Here is a 16,353-nt window from a genome sequence, read left to right on the forward strand (position 1 = left end):
TTGTTTTCCCACCTCTAAAACTCTTTGCAGAAATAATAAAATACAGCACTTAATGACAGATGCATATTACATCTGTAGTAGGTGGTCATGAAGTCTTTATGTAATTTAAAGATTGTTACTTTGGTTTAGAAATTTTGCCAACATTAGCATTGGCCTTTTCCAACCTAATTACAGTAGAAAGCATGTAAAATTACACGGGAAAGAAGGAGATGTTAATTAGACTTCTGATTGTGAAAATGGATGGGAAATTTCCCGGTTTAAACAGCATCTCACCCATAATTGGACATGCATATCAATATATTTTAAGAATGAAGAAAATATTATTGCACATCTCACAAAATTATTGTATTGTTGAACTGATGCGTTGGAAACAGAAAGGGATCCCAGCATTTCAGTGAATCTTTTATCAGATTAAATGGGATAATTTAGATTGTATTGAATTTTTTGAACAGATGGAAAGATAACTTGTTTATGAATCGGTAAAAACATAAAAAGCAATTGTGTTTATGTGAGTCGGTGAAAGCAAATCTAATACCTTTTGATTAATAATACTTTTATTAGATGCAGCCAAACTACTTGTGTGACAGGTTTAGACAAATTTTCCTTCCCTTTCTCAATTTATTGATTTATTTATTTAAACCATCATAAGTAAGAATTCTGCAAAAGTTAGAAAAATAGCATACATTTTTGTGGCAAGTTAATTGATCCTAATTAAAAGTGTTACCCAATTGTGGATTTTAAAATAAAAACATTAACCAATGTAACAGAAAAATATAATATATTTCAGACAGAATACTCATTCTTTACCCAGATGAACACCAAAGCATCTATGATTATATGAAAGGGTTCTCTTGTGTAGAAGAAAGAATTGTCACTTTTATTTTACTAGTGATTTAGGACCTGATGTTTGGGATAGTTTTAAAAATCTAACTATAACTATGTTGGCACAAATCTCAGCTTCTTAAAAGACTAGTCATTTCAGCCTAGATGATTTGCCTATTTCTTTGCACTGTTCATTTAAGAAGGCATTCTTACCTCTTCTAGCTATTCTCTGGAATTCTGCATTCAATTGGGTGTATCTTTCTCTTCCTTGCCTTTCGCTTCCCTTCTTTTCTCAGCTATTTGCAAAGCTTCCTCAGACAACCATTTTGCTTTCTTGCATTTCTTTTTTTGGGGGATGGTTTTAGTTGCTACCTTTTGTACAATGTTGCGAACCTCTGTCCATAGTTCTTCAGGCACTCTGTCTATCAGATCTAATTCCTTAAATCTATTTGTCATCTCTGCTGTATATTCATCAGGGATATGATTTAGTTCATACCTGAGTGGCCTAGTGCTTTTCCCTACTTATTTCCAATTAAAGGAACGGATTGGAAACAAATCATTCCAAAAATGGTATGTATTTCCTTTGTTTGGGGTTTGTTTATTTATTTATTATTTGTTTGACAGTATTTACAATCTATCCCCCCAAAACATTCAGATTTCCCCAAAATATTATCAAGATGTTTTTCTTAACCTGAAAAGCTCTAAGGTAGTAGACTCAATTATAATTAATAACTTCTATAGGTTCAACCTACCTCTCAGAGAAATAGCTATATAGGATCATGGAGGAAATGCATTATCTGAATTCTTTTGTAGAGCATCAAGGAAATGGAGGATTTGGACTGCCAGACTGGAATCTATATTACCAAGCAGCCATTCTAACATGGCTAAAAGAGTGGATAGAGATAGAAGATTACTATACCTAGAGGGACATGACTTACAACTTGGATGGCAAGCCTTTCTGTGGTACAGGAAAAATAAAATTCACAGATACTTTCACTATCTCTCTCTAGGGCCACCACTGAGGCACTTGACTGTGTTGCACCCTTGCGATCCCTGACCCGGCGCAGATCCCGATGGGCTCCATGGTTTTCTGTGGAGCTACGGGAGATGAAGCGTCGGAGATGGAGTCTGGAGAGCTGTTGGAGATCCAGCCTGTCTGAATCTGACCGATTGCGACTGAGATCTTTTACTAGGTCTTATCTCGCAGCGATGAGGACAGCGAAGTCTAATTACTTCGCTGCGCTCACCACGTCTGCAGATAATCGCCCACCCACCCTGTTTAGAGTAACTCATTCCCTCCTTAATCAGGAGGTGAGGGAGGAGCCCTTACAGGGGTGGGCCGAAGAGTTCAGCCAGCATCTGGCAGACAAAATCGCTCAGATTCGGACCAGTTTGGACTCTGACTGGGCAGAGTCTGATGGGGAGGAATCGAGCGGTCTTGAGAGTAGTATTATCTGGACTGAGTTTGATCCTGTGACTCCTGAGGAGGTGGACAGAATTACGGGGAGGCTGAGCTCTACCACCTGTTTATTGGACCCGTGCCCCTCCTGGCTGGTTTATTCAGCTCGGGAGGAGACACAAGGCTAGTTCCAGGCAGTGATATCTGCTTCTTTGAGTGAGGGTGTCTTCCCTGCCGCCTTGAAGGAGGCGGTGGTGAGACCCCTTCTCAAGAAGCCTGCCCTGGACCCAGCTATTTTGAATAACTATCATCCGGGCTCCAATCTTTGCTTTTTGGCGAAGGTTGTTGAGAGTGTGGTAGTGCATCAGCTTCCTCTGTTCCTGGAGGAAACTGATTATCTTGACCTGTACCAATCGGGCTTCAGGCCCGGGTACAGCACAGAGACAGCATTGGTCGCGCTGATGAATGATCTCTGGTGGGTTTGGGACAGGGGTTGCTCCTCTGTCCTAGTCCTACTAGATCTCTCAGTGGTTTTTGATACCATCGACCATGGTATCCTGCGTCTCGGGGTTGGGAGTGGGGGGCACTGTTTTACGGTGGTTCTCCTCCTACCTCCTGGGCCATTTGCAGTCAGTGTTGATGGGAGGGCAGAGGTCCGCCCCGAGGCCTCTCGTTTTTGGAGTTCCTCAGGGGTCGGTCCTCTCTCCCCTCCTGTTCAACATCTATATGAAGCCACTGGGTGAGCTCATTCATGGTTTCGGGGTGGGGTATCATCAGTACGCTGATGATACCCAACTTTTTCTTTCCTCCCCAAACCAACTCAGTGATGCCCTCGATGTGATGTCCTGTTGCCTGGAGGCAGTTCAGGTTTGGATGGGGAGAAACAGACTCTGACTCAATCCTGCCAAGACTGAGTGGCTGTGCGTACTGGCATCTCGAGTGAACCATTCTTCTCCATCTTTAATGATGGGGGTGAAGTGTTACCCCCCGTAGATAGGGCTCATAACTGGGGTGTCCTCCTGGATTCACGGCTCAGTTTGGAAGATCATATAGGAGCTGTGACCAGGGGGGCTTTTGCCCAGGTTTGGCCTGGTGCTCCAGTTGTGGCCCTATCTGGACTGAGATGCCCTGCGTACAGTCACTCATATGCTTGTGACCTCCCGGTTAGACTACTGCAATGATTTCTACATGGGGCTGCCCTTGAGGACCACTCGGAGGCTTCAGCTGGTGCAGAATGCAGCTGCGCGAGTAGAATGGGAGTTTCCCGATACTCTCTTGTAACACCTCTTCTCCGCGAGCTGCATTGGCTTCCAGTTGCCCTCTGGGTGAGATTCAAGGTGCTGGTGATGACCTATAAAGCCTTAAATGGCATGGGTCTGGATTACCTTAGGGAGCACCTGCTGCCAGCATCAGCTTCCCATCGTCCTGTGCGCACCCACAGGGAGGGCCTCCTTAGGGTTCCGCCAGTTAGAGATTGCCGGCGGGTGATTCCCAGGGGGAGGGCGTTCTCTGTGAGTGCACCCGCCCTTTGGAACGAACTGCCGATGGAGCTTCGGACAGCCCCCGACCTTTGCTCGTTTCACCAGGACTTAAAAACCTGGTTGTTTGAATTGTCTGGCCTGAGTTATTTTAAATTATATTAATTAAATTAAATTAAATCAAATTAAATTAATTTTCAATTTTAATTTTAATGTTATCTTAATTGTGGGCTGTATTAATTTAATTTTATTTTATTCTCTCTTTTGTATTGTTTTTAACTTGCCCTGTGAACCGCCCTGAGTCCTTCAGGAATAGGGCAGTATATAAATTCAACTAATAAATAATAAGAAACACACTCTTGCTAGAATGCAAAAAAATAAAAGCGAAAATCTATATGAAAATAGCTGTATGGCTTTCAACAATGGAAGCGTTTTTTCACCCAAACTTAAAAAACTATGACAAAATTGTGACCTACAGTATAAATATATTTTGAGTAAAGAAGGAAATTTAAAACATAGACAATGTCCTATAGATGGCATTTATTTATTTATTCATTTGTTTCGATTTATATATTTAACACCTGTGAGGTTAGCAAAAATGTTTAAAAATATATCAAGAAATTGTTGGAAATGTAAACAAAAACCAGGCACTTATTACCATCTTTGGTGGACATGCTCTAAATCCAAAAGATTTTGGTTAAGAATACATACATGGTTAGAGAAAATGATGAAAAAAACATATAGTGTTTAAGCCAGAATTATTTTTGTTAGGCATAATTGTAGGAAATTATGAGAAAGAGTGTACATATTTAATTCTACATACAGTACATTAACTACAGCAAGAATTGTATTCACTCAATATTGGAAAAATGAAGTAATAATATACTGGCTAGCCTTTAAAAGCCTATGGAAATAAAAGATAGGCTGATTACAAATTTGTTACTGATTTTATTGGACGGAATGAGCCTCCAGTTAAATGGATGATGCAAGCCGATGTCTAATTCAGTTGCATCCTGTGCCATTAGCTGGACATACCCACCACAATTAAATTTCAAAGTTTAAAATAAAAATACTTCCTTTCAATCAAATCATCTTGATTAGATCACTACTCCCTGAAGGAGATAAACTTGACTTGGGTATTCTCTTAGATTGTAGGCTCTTGTTCAAGTAACAGATGGAAGTTGAGTTTCACCTAACTTTGGCTTACCTGGAGCAGGATACTTCAAAGACAATAACTCAATTTCACTCTCCACATCAGTATTCATGAGCTGAAGATCAGATCAGAGATCTTCTGTGTGGTTAGAGAGAAATTGCCTGAAGATGGCCTCCAGCATGAGTCCAAAAGCTCAGAAGACTAAACCTATGATCTCGGTGATTGGATCCTGCAACATTATCCCAGGACATATATATTTGCCTTCATTTGTATGAGGTCTTCTGTTTAGTAGCCCCCAGTTTTTGGAACACCCTTCCCCTAGAAGAAGACAGTCCTGCTTACATCTAAAACAACAACAACAACAAAACCAAAAAAAAACAATTAAAATCAGTATTGTTGCAATGTGTATTTAATCCTAGCTGATTGTGGATGGACATCACATATTGTCTGCCTGTGTTTTAATTTTGTGTCTCTGTAATTTTAGGTCTTTTCTGTCTCTTTCTATAGAGAATACAATATTGTGCAAGATGTAATTACAGAACAAAAGAAAGAAAAAGGATTTTTTTTAAAAAATGATTTGATTGAAAGGAAGTATTTTTATTTTAAACTTTGAAATTTAATTGTGGTGGGTATGTCCAGCTAATGGCACAGGATGCAACTGAATTAGACATCGGCTTGCATCATCCATTTAACTGGAGGCTCATTCTGTCCAATAAAATCAGTAACAAATTTGTAATCAGCCTATCTTTTATTTCCATAGGCTTTTAAAGGCTAGCCAGTATATTATTACTTTAATTTTATGGGGGGCATGTGAGTCAGCATGCCATTTCAGTTTAATTTGCATGAATAGAACATTGATAGTGTTTAGATAAACTTAACCAGAGATGAGCTACAATTATTTTGGGACACTGCAATGGTCAGAATTTATGTGAACAGGATGAAAAAAGAATGAACTATGCAAGTAAGCAGAACCATAGTTTTTTTTTCTCCATAGATTTTTGAGGGCAGAATTTTGGACTACTTTTTTAAAAACTGTATTAAGCTAAATATGTTTATGTTAACTTTGAGTTATAATATACTTCTAATGCAATTGCTACCTTAAAATGACCAGAATAGTGCATCCAATTTGCAGCAATTATGACTGTAAAAAGCTTAAATGAGATTTCCAACTGCCCAGCCCTGTGCAAAACTACAAAAATGAGGATATTAAAAGACAAAAACAAAACAAAACAAAAAAATATTTATGATTGTCATATTGCAAACAGCCACAAGAGGGTAGGATGTGCAAAGAATTCATTTGAAGACCAGGGAACTAAAGTCACAAAACTCAACATAAAAGGTCATTGGTAGAAAGCAACCTATAACTAATATATTTTCTGAGACTGCATCTCACAAAGTATTTTAATTTATTTTCACAGTTATAGGAAAAAATGTTCTGAGTAATATGATGAAGGCTAGGAAGAGAATGAAGTTCAATAGACTATGACAGGGGTGTCAAACTCAATTTCATTGAGGGCTGCATGAGCATTGTGGTTGCCTTCAGGGGGCTGGGTGGGTTTGGCCTGGGTGGGCGTGGTCTACTGGGTGGGCATGGCTAAAGTGCATATGGCCTACTGGGTGGGCATGGCCAGCTCTACATCGTTCGCATCAAGGGTGCCTATGGGGGGCCTGGGCAGGAGTGGGACAGATCTAAGGGTCTGGCAGGAGGAGGGTCTCTGGGCCAGGGCCAAGGCAGTGGTGGCCGTTCCCTCACTGTTTCCAGGATGGCTTCGTGGGCCGCATGAAACCACTTCACAGGCCGGATCTGGCCCCCAGGCCTTGTGTTTGACATGTCTGGTCTATGAAATCACATCTGATGTTGACACAGGGTTCACAGGCTAGATTAACACACTGTATTTAAGCCAAGAGATTGAGGGCATCACAGGCATACTGTTTTTGTGGTAGGTAGACTGCAGCCTGAGGCTTCATGTTGGAAGATGATTTGAAAACATCTGCAAGGGCATTAAAACTCCCACATATAGTGGAAGTGATTCTTCATGCCCCATGCAATTGTGTAGGTATGTAATAGGATGAAATTTAATATTCCCTGAAGCAACAATTACTGACAATTGCATTTGTACCTCTTAATACTTCATCAATATGTAAAAATGGCAACTTGTATCTGTAATAATTCTGTTCTCTTAAAAATCACACAGTTTAATCTGGATTTGCTTTTCTGGAGTTACAGTAAGTTACATTATACATGTGACGTTGAACTAAATAGCAATTACAGTTTACCATTTATGCTGTGACATGTTGCACATTCTACCATTAATGGAAGAGGATGCTTTTCAGTCATCTTGATTTCTGACAACTATATGGACAATTCTTTATGGTTTGCTTGGCAACATTTTTCTGGTTTGCTATATCTTCCTTCTCCTCCTCCTCCTCCTCCTCCTCCTCCTCCTCCTCCTCCTCCTCCTCCTCCTCCTCCTCCTCCTCTTCCTCCTCCTTACAGACAAATAGGCAGACTTTGTGTGTGCATGCACATGTGCATAGAAAAGTGTGACAGGTCCAAATTTACCTGACTTCATGCCTAAGGCAGGACTAGAATTCCAGTTATCTTGATTCTAGGCCAGTGTCTTCATCTACTAAACCAGAATGGCTCAATGGATAATAAAATAATCATTATTTAAATCAAAGAGGGTTAATCTGCAGTTGTACACATTACTTGATAGATGGTTGAAAAAGAAGCTGTATACATGTAATTTAACTTGTGAACCCCAAACTCATTTCTGTGTTGGAATGTGACTAAAGAACTCACCCTTTTCCAGGGCCTGCAATGAAGTTCAGATTCACACTGAACATATTTAAAATGCATATTTTGATAGAAATGCATTCAAAATACATATTCATATATTTGCTTAAATGTAACAATTAATGTAGTTTTTAAATTACTGTATATTACATGAAACAATCATATGAATTGGAAATAACATGCTTAGTCTCCTTTCTTGTAAAAAAAAGACCCATGGAACTAGGAATAATTTATTTATTAATAAAGATGGGGAAGGGTCATGCTTTAGCAGCTCAGCAAAGATGGATATGTTCAGCAAACCAAGATTTTCTCAAAATATCATGTCAGTAATGATATTTGTATTCTAAATTCTGCCTTGCCTCCTATGTCCTGACATCTGATGCAGATAAATATGTGTTATGATGTATATTTTTGCATCATAACATCTAGCTGTATGTTTTATTGCTTATCTGTCCTCCATCACTTTTCCAGATGTCCATGGCCCCCAATCCCTGTATGCAATTTATTTTGAACATTCTGTTGCTTGGGAAAAATAATAAAAAGGAAGCTGGAGTTATACAGCAAGGTCCTGTACATCAGGGTTTAAGTATTTTACCTGGAAAGCTTCTGAAAATAACAAAGGATAGCATGATTTATTGCTCAAACTGATTACCAAGAATATTGTTTTCTAAAAAAAAGAATGAATATTTCTATATCTGAAAACAGAATAAAAAATAATGCAGATTACAGTATCTATATAATGATCAGTTAATTAATTTACCAAATTTCTATCTTCTGTTCAAATTGAAAATTCAATGACAAGCAAAACTCTCATACAAATGATTAAAACAGTGCATTGCACAGAAATAATTATTATTGATAATTAAGGGCTTGGCTAAAGAAAGGCATCATTACTGATTAAACCAGAGAATTTTATTCCCTATATCTGTTCACAAACTCTTTGGGCAAATATGCATCAACATTTATTTTGAAATGTGAAAAACAAATTTTCTCTAATTCTCTAAATCATTTGCTTATAGTGTAAAAACATGTATGTAGAGGAATTACAATAGCTAGAGGCTACAGTTTAGTGTATAGTGTGTTACACACACTAATTATTGTAACTATTTGTATTGCTTTCCACCTGATAATGTTCAACCTATGACTGATGTGCTTGAGTTTGTTTTCAGGAATTGCACAGTGAAAAAAATCTGATTGATGCTATGTCATTTTCTGGCACAATAAAGCATCATAGAATCTAAACATATTATTTTCTTATTCTGACCTTCTGACAAATAAATGACCACTGTAAATACTATATCTATATATTCCTAAAGTTTGAAAAAAATAAAAATATCTTATTCCAGTTGATAAATATTGGATAATGGATACACTTAGAATGTAAAATATGAGCACTTCAAATTACCTCATTATTCTATTCCCTCCACCCTCCTTTAAAAACGTTATTCTGTTGCTTTATTAGTCATTCTGGTTGGATGACTAATACCAATGACTAAGAGAAGTTAGATTTAGCTAAAAATAATGAAATACAACAACAGATACTCAAGCTGTTATTAACTTGAAGACAGATTTTTCTACTCTCCGCTGTGTTGTGGACTATAATTTTCTTATACCAAATCCTTACTTTTATGTTCCTTTTAGAAATGATCTTGTGCCTAGTTGAAGACCTTATGATGAAAACCACTGTTTCCCTCAAAGATTCTCATTAAAATTCTTGGGTTTAAAGAGACCACAGTAGATATAGTGTATACCATTTTTAATGAAAATTATCAGCACTTTTGATCAGTGACATCATCAAAGTAAACAAACCCACGTGGTGGTGATTACGTCAGCAGATCATGGCCCTATGCAGAAGTAACTGCCCTATTTTCAGATAAGGTGAGCGGAAGTGACGTGTTGGCCTAAGCCCATCAAGATAAGTAAGAGTAACCCTAGCAGCCCTATTTTCAGATAAGGCGTGTTGAACCTAACCCCCTATCAAGAAGTCAAGGCAGTCAAGCCTCTGGATACATGATTAGCTTAACCCTAGACTAATTCTATGGGCATTCAAAACATAGCAAGGTCAAGGCAGTCAACCCTCTGGGTACATGATTAGCTTTGATATGGAGGAGTTTTACATCACCCTACCCAGCAATGCATCAGCAGTAATTTTCCCCCAAAACAAAAATTCTAATTTTACTATTCAATTAGCGACATCATTGGATCTTCCAGGATCATGGGAAGTAGGGCTAGCAGAGCTATAGTATCCGCATAGTTGGCACACATTAACTTCTCCTGGATATTTTGAAATTGCTAACGAGAGAAAGAGATGGCATTTTTCTTTGAGAAGCAGGTACTATAACAGCATCTGACATCTGTTAGAAAATATGAAAAAGCTTATATCAAACTCCAAGGACAGACCTAAGATAACCCTACATTATGATTCAGTGGGTTGAAAAACTAATCTTAAAGGAGATGAACCACAAGCCGCCACCGGCTTGTGCCCTCTAGTAAGCCACGTAGTCTTGAGGGTTCCCGTGCTCCTTGATCACAACCATCCTTCACTTTTCCGAGGCCTAAAATAAAGCTTGACAATCACCTTCCCGTGATAAAAATGCACGTTTTTGTCCTCGTCTGTTTTGATTTCTATAGTAATGGTATCGATGTGATGTTTGCTGACCGGTACATAATGTGGATGGTCATAGGTCATTGTGATGAAATCATTGTCTTGTCCTCGCACAAGCATACAGCACAGTAATGGCACATAGAAGTCGCCCACTATCTGGAGCTCTACAATGTCTGTGTAAACATATAAGGTGCTGAATCCAGGGAACATACCTAACAGATGTCCACATTCTCCGCTAACTAGAATGGTATGCAGTTCATCTCCTTTAAGATTAATTTTTCGACCCACTGAATCATAATGTAGGGTTGTCTCAGGTCCGTCCTTGGAGTTTGATATAAGCTTGTTCATATTTTCTAACAGATTTTGAATGCTGTTATAGTACCCGCTTCTCAAAGAAAAATGCCATCTCTTTCTCTCGTTAGCAATTTCAAAATATCCAGGAGAAGTTGCTGGGTAGGGTAATGTAAAACTCCTCCATATCAAAGATGTTGTACTTCAGTCTCCTTAACCCAACTGTTGAACTTCTCTGGCCATCCAGTTCATTTGACTAGAAACTCTCTGTGTCTTCCCCACCCTCTTTTTTGGATATTTTTCTCTATTCTGTTATATGCGCTGTTGGTCAGTAGGAACCTTTTGGAGCTCCTCAAAGTAAAAAGCCCCCTCTATAGGTCACCCGTGTAATCATTTAATCTATACACAATTCTTTCCCCCCTTGTCTCCAGTTCTTTGACAATGAATATCTCATCCATATAGGTTTGCTGATAGCCCTTTTCAAACTTACCCTTCAGTCTGGATACCCTGACATGATCTCCCACCTTAAGACATTTTTCCTTTCTTTTACTTTTTAAAGCTACCTCATAAAGCCTCATCCACACATCCCTTTCATTAGACAAATTTACGGTGTTAGGAGCAGTCCCAATGCTACAATGGTAAGTGCTATTGTACCCTTGAAGAGTATCTGCCAAAATGTCCACATACCTATGGGTATTTCTAGCTGTGAAATATCTCCAGAGTTTGTTTTTTAGGGTTCTATTAAACCTCTCTATAACAGCTGCTTTAGTTTCACTATGAGTGACAAAATGATGAATGCCATAACGTGCTAAAAATTTCTTCAGCGGGATATTCAAGAACTCTTTACCTGCATCTTTCTGTATTTTTTGGGGTGCACATCCTGTTTCAAAGATATTCTGGAAGACAGCTGTAACTTCCCTCCCTGTTTTATCAGATAAAGGGAGGCCCAGACATATTTAGATAACACATCGATAACTGTTAAGATGTACTTTTTTCCATGGTTCTCCTTAGAAAACTTGAAGACATCTGTGAGGTCAGCCTGCCATTGATGATCTAAGCCAGACACTACTGTTTTATTTCTAGGAAAATTAATTCTTGCAGGCTTATGAAGCATATAAGCGTCTTGCCCTGACAGCCACGTCTAGACTTGCTTCATGGTCAGGTTTTTATCATGTTTTCTAGCTTCCTGAAAAAGGCTATTCACACCTCCATAACTACCTACACATCCTGGTGTATAATAAATATGGCTTAGAAACTTTTCATGCATCATTATACTGAAAGAAAACTGACAAATGGTCAAGCGTTAACATTAACACAGTCTTTTATTGGTTATACAGAATTCAGAGGGGGGGCATGGCTCCACCATCAGAAAAATATCCCTTATCACCACTATCAGAATCAGAAGATAAACCCCCATAACATGCTATTTTACAATACGTTGACCTGCCTGTACCCCCCAAACCATGTCCGTAGTTGCAAGCAAACCAGTCTTTACACAAATTGCAGCTCTTTAACTCACAGGGTTGATAGCATGGTCTCTGGGATGGCTCAGAACCCCAGTTATAAGTCTAGATCAGAAAAATCTGCAGAAGCTTTGTGAAGATTTATTTATTTATTTATTTATTTATTTATTTATTTATTTATTTATTTATTTATTTATTTATTTATTTGCCGCCCTGTCTCCCAAAGGACTCAGGGAGGCTAACAACGATAAAAATACAAAATACAAACATTAAAAGGTATTAAATCAAATTATCCCATAAATAGTCCAATTAAAAACACAATAAAACAAAATTAGGAAAACCTCCCTTCCATCAGCCCAGGTCGGCCTGTTGAAAAAGCCATGTTTTAAGGTCATGACGAAAGGAACGGAGATCCAGGGCCATCTGGAGCTCCAAGGGGAGTTGATTCCAAAGGGCAGGTGCCCCCACAGAGAAGGCCCTCCCCCTGGGGGTCGCCAGTCAACATTGTCTGGCCGACAGCACCCTGAGGAGGCCCTCCCTGTATGAGCGCACAGGGCGATGGGCAGTCGTTCCTGGCAGCAGACGGTCCTGCAAATGCCACAGGAATATAAAATCAGGCTGTCTTGAAGTGTTTGCTGTCTAGGTGTTATTAATTCGGAGTCTGCAAAATATAAAGCACATCCTGCTAGTGTGATAGCCACACCGGCAGCATTTAGATTATCATAAATAAAAACACATTTACTTACCATTGCAGGGAGATAATGTAGCATCATTCACCATTTCACAGGCTGTCCAATAAATACTCTGCACCTCATCGTTAAAGTTACAACACACCATGCTACAGCTGGGCAAAATGGGCCTGAATAAAAAAAAATCTTTATCATAACCCTTGCAACAGATTTTGTTGCTTTCTGCCAGCTGGGTCCTTGTGTCAGAGCGTGCAACACTAGCTTTTGCAGTTGTTTTAAAAACAGCTTTGGAACCAAAGTTTGCCATCTTTAAAAGACTGCTGGAATTAAATTGTTAACTGTTCAGACCTGCCTGCACAACCTCTCCTGCGCTTGCAATGACACGTCCTTGAGCTATGTGCCTGTCCAGAATCACAGGGGGTATGACATGCCCAGGCATGTCCCGAACAAGGCCTAACCCCCTTTTTTACTAGCAGACACAAACACACATGCCCAGATTCGCAGCCCTGACATGCCTGAATAAGTCTACTTGCCACCTGACTGGTTGCCTCTTGTGAGCATTTTAATTCCTGTTAATATTCCTTGTCTTTTGCTGTAGGGGGGGGCAGAATAAATTTTATTAAGTCCGTGCTTCGTACAGTTATATGTACATGTGGATTTGAGGGCTCAATTGACAAAATATGTGTCTTTAGATTTTTACAAAGGTAAAAACCAGCTGTGGGTTTTAAATGTTTTTTTTTCTCCCTGCATTTGAGAAAATGATTTTAAAACTGCCTAGAAATAAATATCTTTTAGAAAAAAGGGGGTGAAATGCAAGCCCTGGCTGCCTTTTAGGGGCTCCTTTTTTCCCCCAGCTTTTGAGGCACTATTTTTAAAACTCCACAAAATTTAAAAGCATCATTAGGCTAGAATGATTAGAAATAAAAAAAAGCATTTTTTTAATTTCACAGCTCTCCAAAGTAGGGATTCTTTCCCAAAAATACAGGCCTCTGTTAATTATTCACTTTATTTAGCTTTTTCTGTTTGTTTTGAATGTCCATAGAATTAGTCTAGGGTTAAGCTAACTGTGATGATTGGGAATGGCAGCAGGCGGTTATACGGAGGGCCATATCATCACCTGGGATCACACCCCCACTGTCTTCAAGTGGTGGTGTGCTCCGACCCTCCGGTCAGTACCCACTTATCCGGGAGTGAGGGGGACCAGGCCCCTGAGCTCAGGCTAGTGTACTTTAATGCCAGGTCCATTGTGAACAAGGCTCCCCTCATTCGCAACCTGATCGAGGAGGAATGTGCAGACCTGGCATGCATTACGGAAACCTGGTTGGGCTCAGAGGGAGGTGTCCCTCTAACTGAGCTTTGCCCTCCAGGTTTGTGTGCTTCACCAGCTGAGGGCTCAGGGCAGGGGCGGGGGGGTGGCGGTGGTTATACGGGAGACCTTATGTCCACGGGAGGCCACTGTCGTACAGATAGCCGCGAGTTAGTCACTCCTCCTGAGGTGCGGCCCTGGGGTTCAGTTGGGCTTGTTTCTAACATACCTGGCACCCAGCTGTGTGGCAATGCTTCTGCCTGAGCTTCTCAATGCCCTCTCAGGGTTGGTGGTTGAGTTTCCCAGACTTATAGTTCTGGGCGACTTTAACCTGCCTTCCCTGGGAGGGTAGTCAGAGTTGGCCGGGGAGTTCATGGCCTCCATGATGGCCATGGACCTGACCCAAGTAATTCAGGGTCCAACTCATGGAGGGGGTCACACTCTTGACCTTGTTTTTTTATCTGGACAGTGGTTTGATGATCTGGGAGGAGGCTCACCAACTATTGTCCCCCTGTCATGGTCTGATCATTATCTCCTGTGGTTGGCCTTCTGCTATGCCACCCCTCGCCATTGGGCTGCGGAGCCGACCAGGTGGTTCCGCCCCAGGCGCCTAATGGATCCGGAATGGTTCCAGACAGTGCTAGGGTCTATACCTATCTCCCTCACTCACAGCCCGGCTGACGCCTTGGTGGATGCCTGGGAAACGGCAGTCACCGAGGCACTCGACCGTGTTGTACCCTTGCAATGCCTGACCTGGTGCAGATCCCGGTGGGCTCCATGGTTTTCTGTGGAGCTCCGGGAGATGAAGCGTTGGAGACGGGGCCTAGAGAGCTGTTGGAGATCCAACTGGCTTGAATCTGACCGATTGCGGTTAAGAACCTCTACGAGGTCTTATCTTGCGGCGATGGTGGCGGCGAAGTCTAACTACTTCGCTGCCCTCATTGTGTCCTCAGATAATTGCCCGGCCGCCCTGTTTAGGGTGACTCGCTCCCTCCTTAATCAGGAGGTGAGGAAGGAGCCCTTGCAGGGGCGGGCCGAGGAGTTTAGCCAGCATCTGATGGATAAAATCGCTCAGATTCGGGCCGGTCTGGATTCTGACTGGGCAGAGACTGACGGGGGGGGGGGAGACAAGTGATCTTGGGAATGTTATCTGGAATGAATTCGATCCTGTGACCCCGGAAGAGGTAGACAGGATCATGAGGAGACTGAGTTCCACCACGTGTTTATTGGACCCGTGTGCCTCCTGGCTTGTGTATGCAACTCAGGAGGGGACACGAGGCTGGCTCCAGGCAGTAATAACTGCTTCTTTGAGGGAGGGTACCTTCCCTGCTGCCTTGAAGGAGGTGGTGGTGAGGCCCCTCCTCAAGAGGCCTGCCCTGGACCTGGCTATTTTGAACAACTATCGTCAGGTTTCCAACCTTCGCTTTCTTGCGAAGGTTGTTGAGAGTGCGGTGGCGCATCAGCTCCCTCTGTTCCTGGAGGAAGCTGATTATCTGGACCCATACTAATCAGGCTTTAGGCCTGGGTACAGCATGGAGACGGCATTGGTTGCGCTGGTGAATGATATCTGGTGGGCTCAGGACAAGAGTTGTTCCTCTGTCCTAGTCCTATTAGACCTCTCAGTGGCTTTTGATACCATCGACCATGGTATCTTACTGCAGCACCTCAGGGGGTTGGGAGTGGGTGGCACTGTTCTACAGTGGTTCTCCTCCTACCTCCTTGGCCACTCACAGTCGGTGTTGACGGGAGGGCAGAGGTCGGCCTCGAGGCCTCTCGTTTGTGGAGTCCCTCAGGGGTCGATCAATCTCTCCCCTCTTGTTCAACATCTATATGAAATCGCTGGGTGAGCTCATTAGTGGTTTTGGGGTGGGGTATCATTAGTATGCTGATGATACCCAGCTTTTTCTTTCCACCCCAAACTAACCCAGTGATGCCCTCGACGTGATGTCCCGTTGCCTGGAGTCGGTCCGGGTTTGGATGGGGAGAAACAGGCTATGACTCAATCCCGCCAAGACTGAGTGGCTGTACATACCGGCATCTCAGATTAACCAGTCTATTCTATTGTTAACTATGGGGGGTGAGGTGTTACCTCCCATAGATAGGGCCCACAACTTGGGTGTCCTCCTGAACTCATGGCTCAGTTTGGAAGATCATATAGGAGCCGTGGCCAGGGGGGCTTTTGCCCAGGTTCTCCTGGTGCACCAGTTGCGGCCCTATCTGGACTGAGACGCCCTACGTACAGTCACCCATGCACTTGTGACCTCCCGGATAGACTACTGCAATGCTTTCTACATGGGGCTGCCCTTGAGGACTACTTGGAGGCTTCAGCTGGTGCAGAATGCAGCCGCGC

Source organism: Vipera ursinii (assembly GCF_947247035.1).
Source record: "Vipera ursinii genome assembly, chromosome: 1".
Classification (NCBI taxonomy): domain Eukaryota; kingdom Metazoa; phylum Chordata; class Lepidosauria; order Squamata; family Viperidae; genus Vipera; species Vipera ursinii.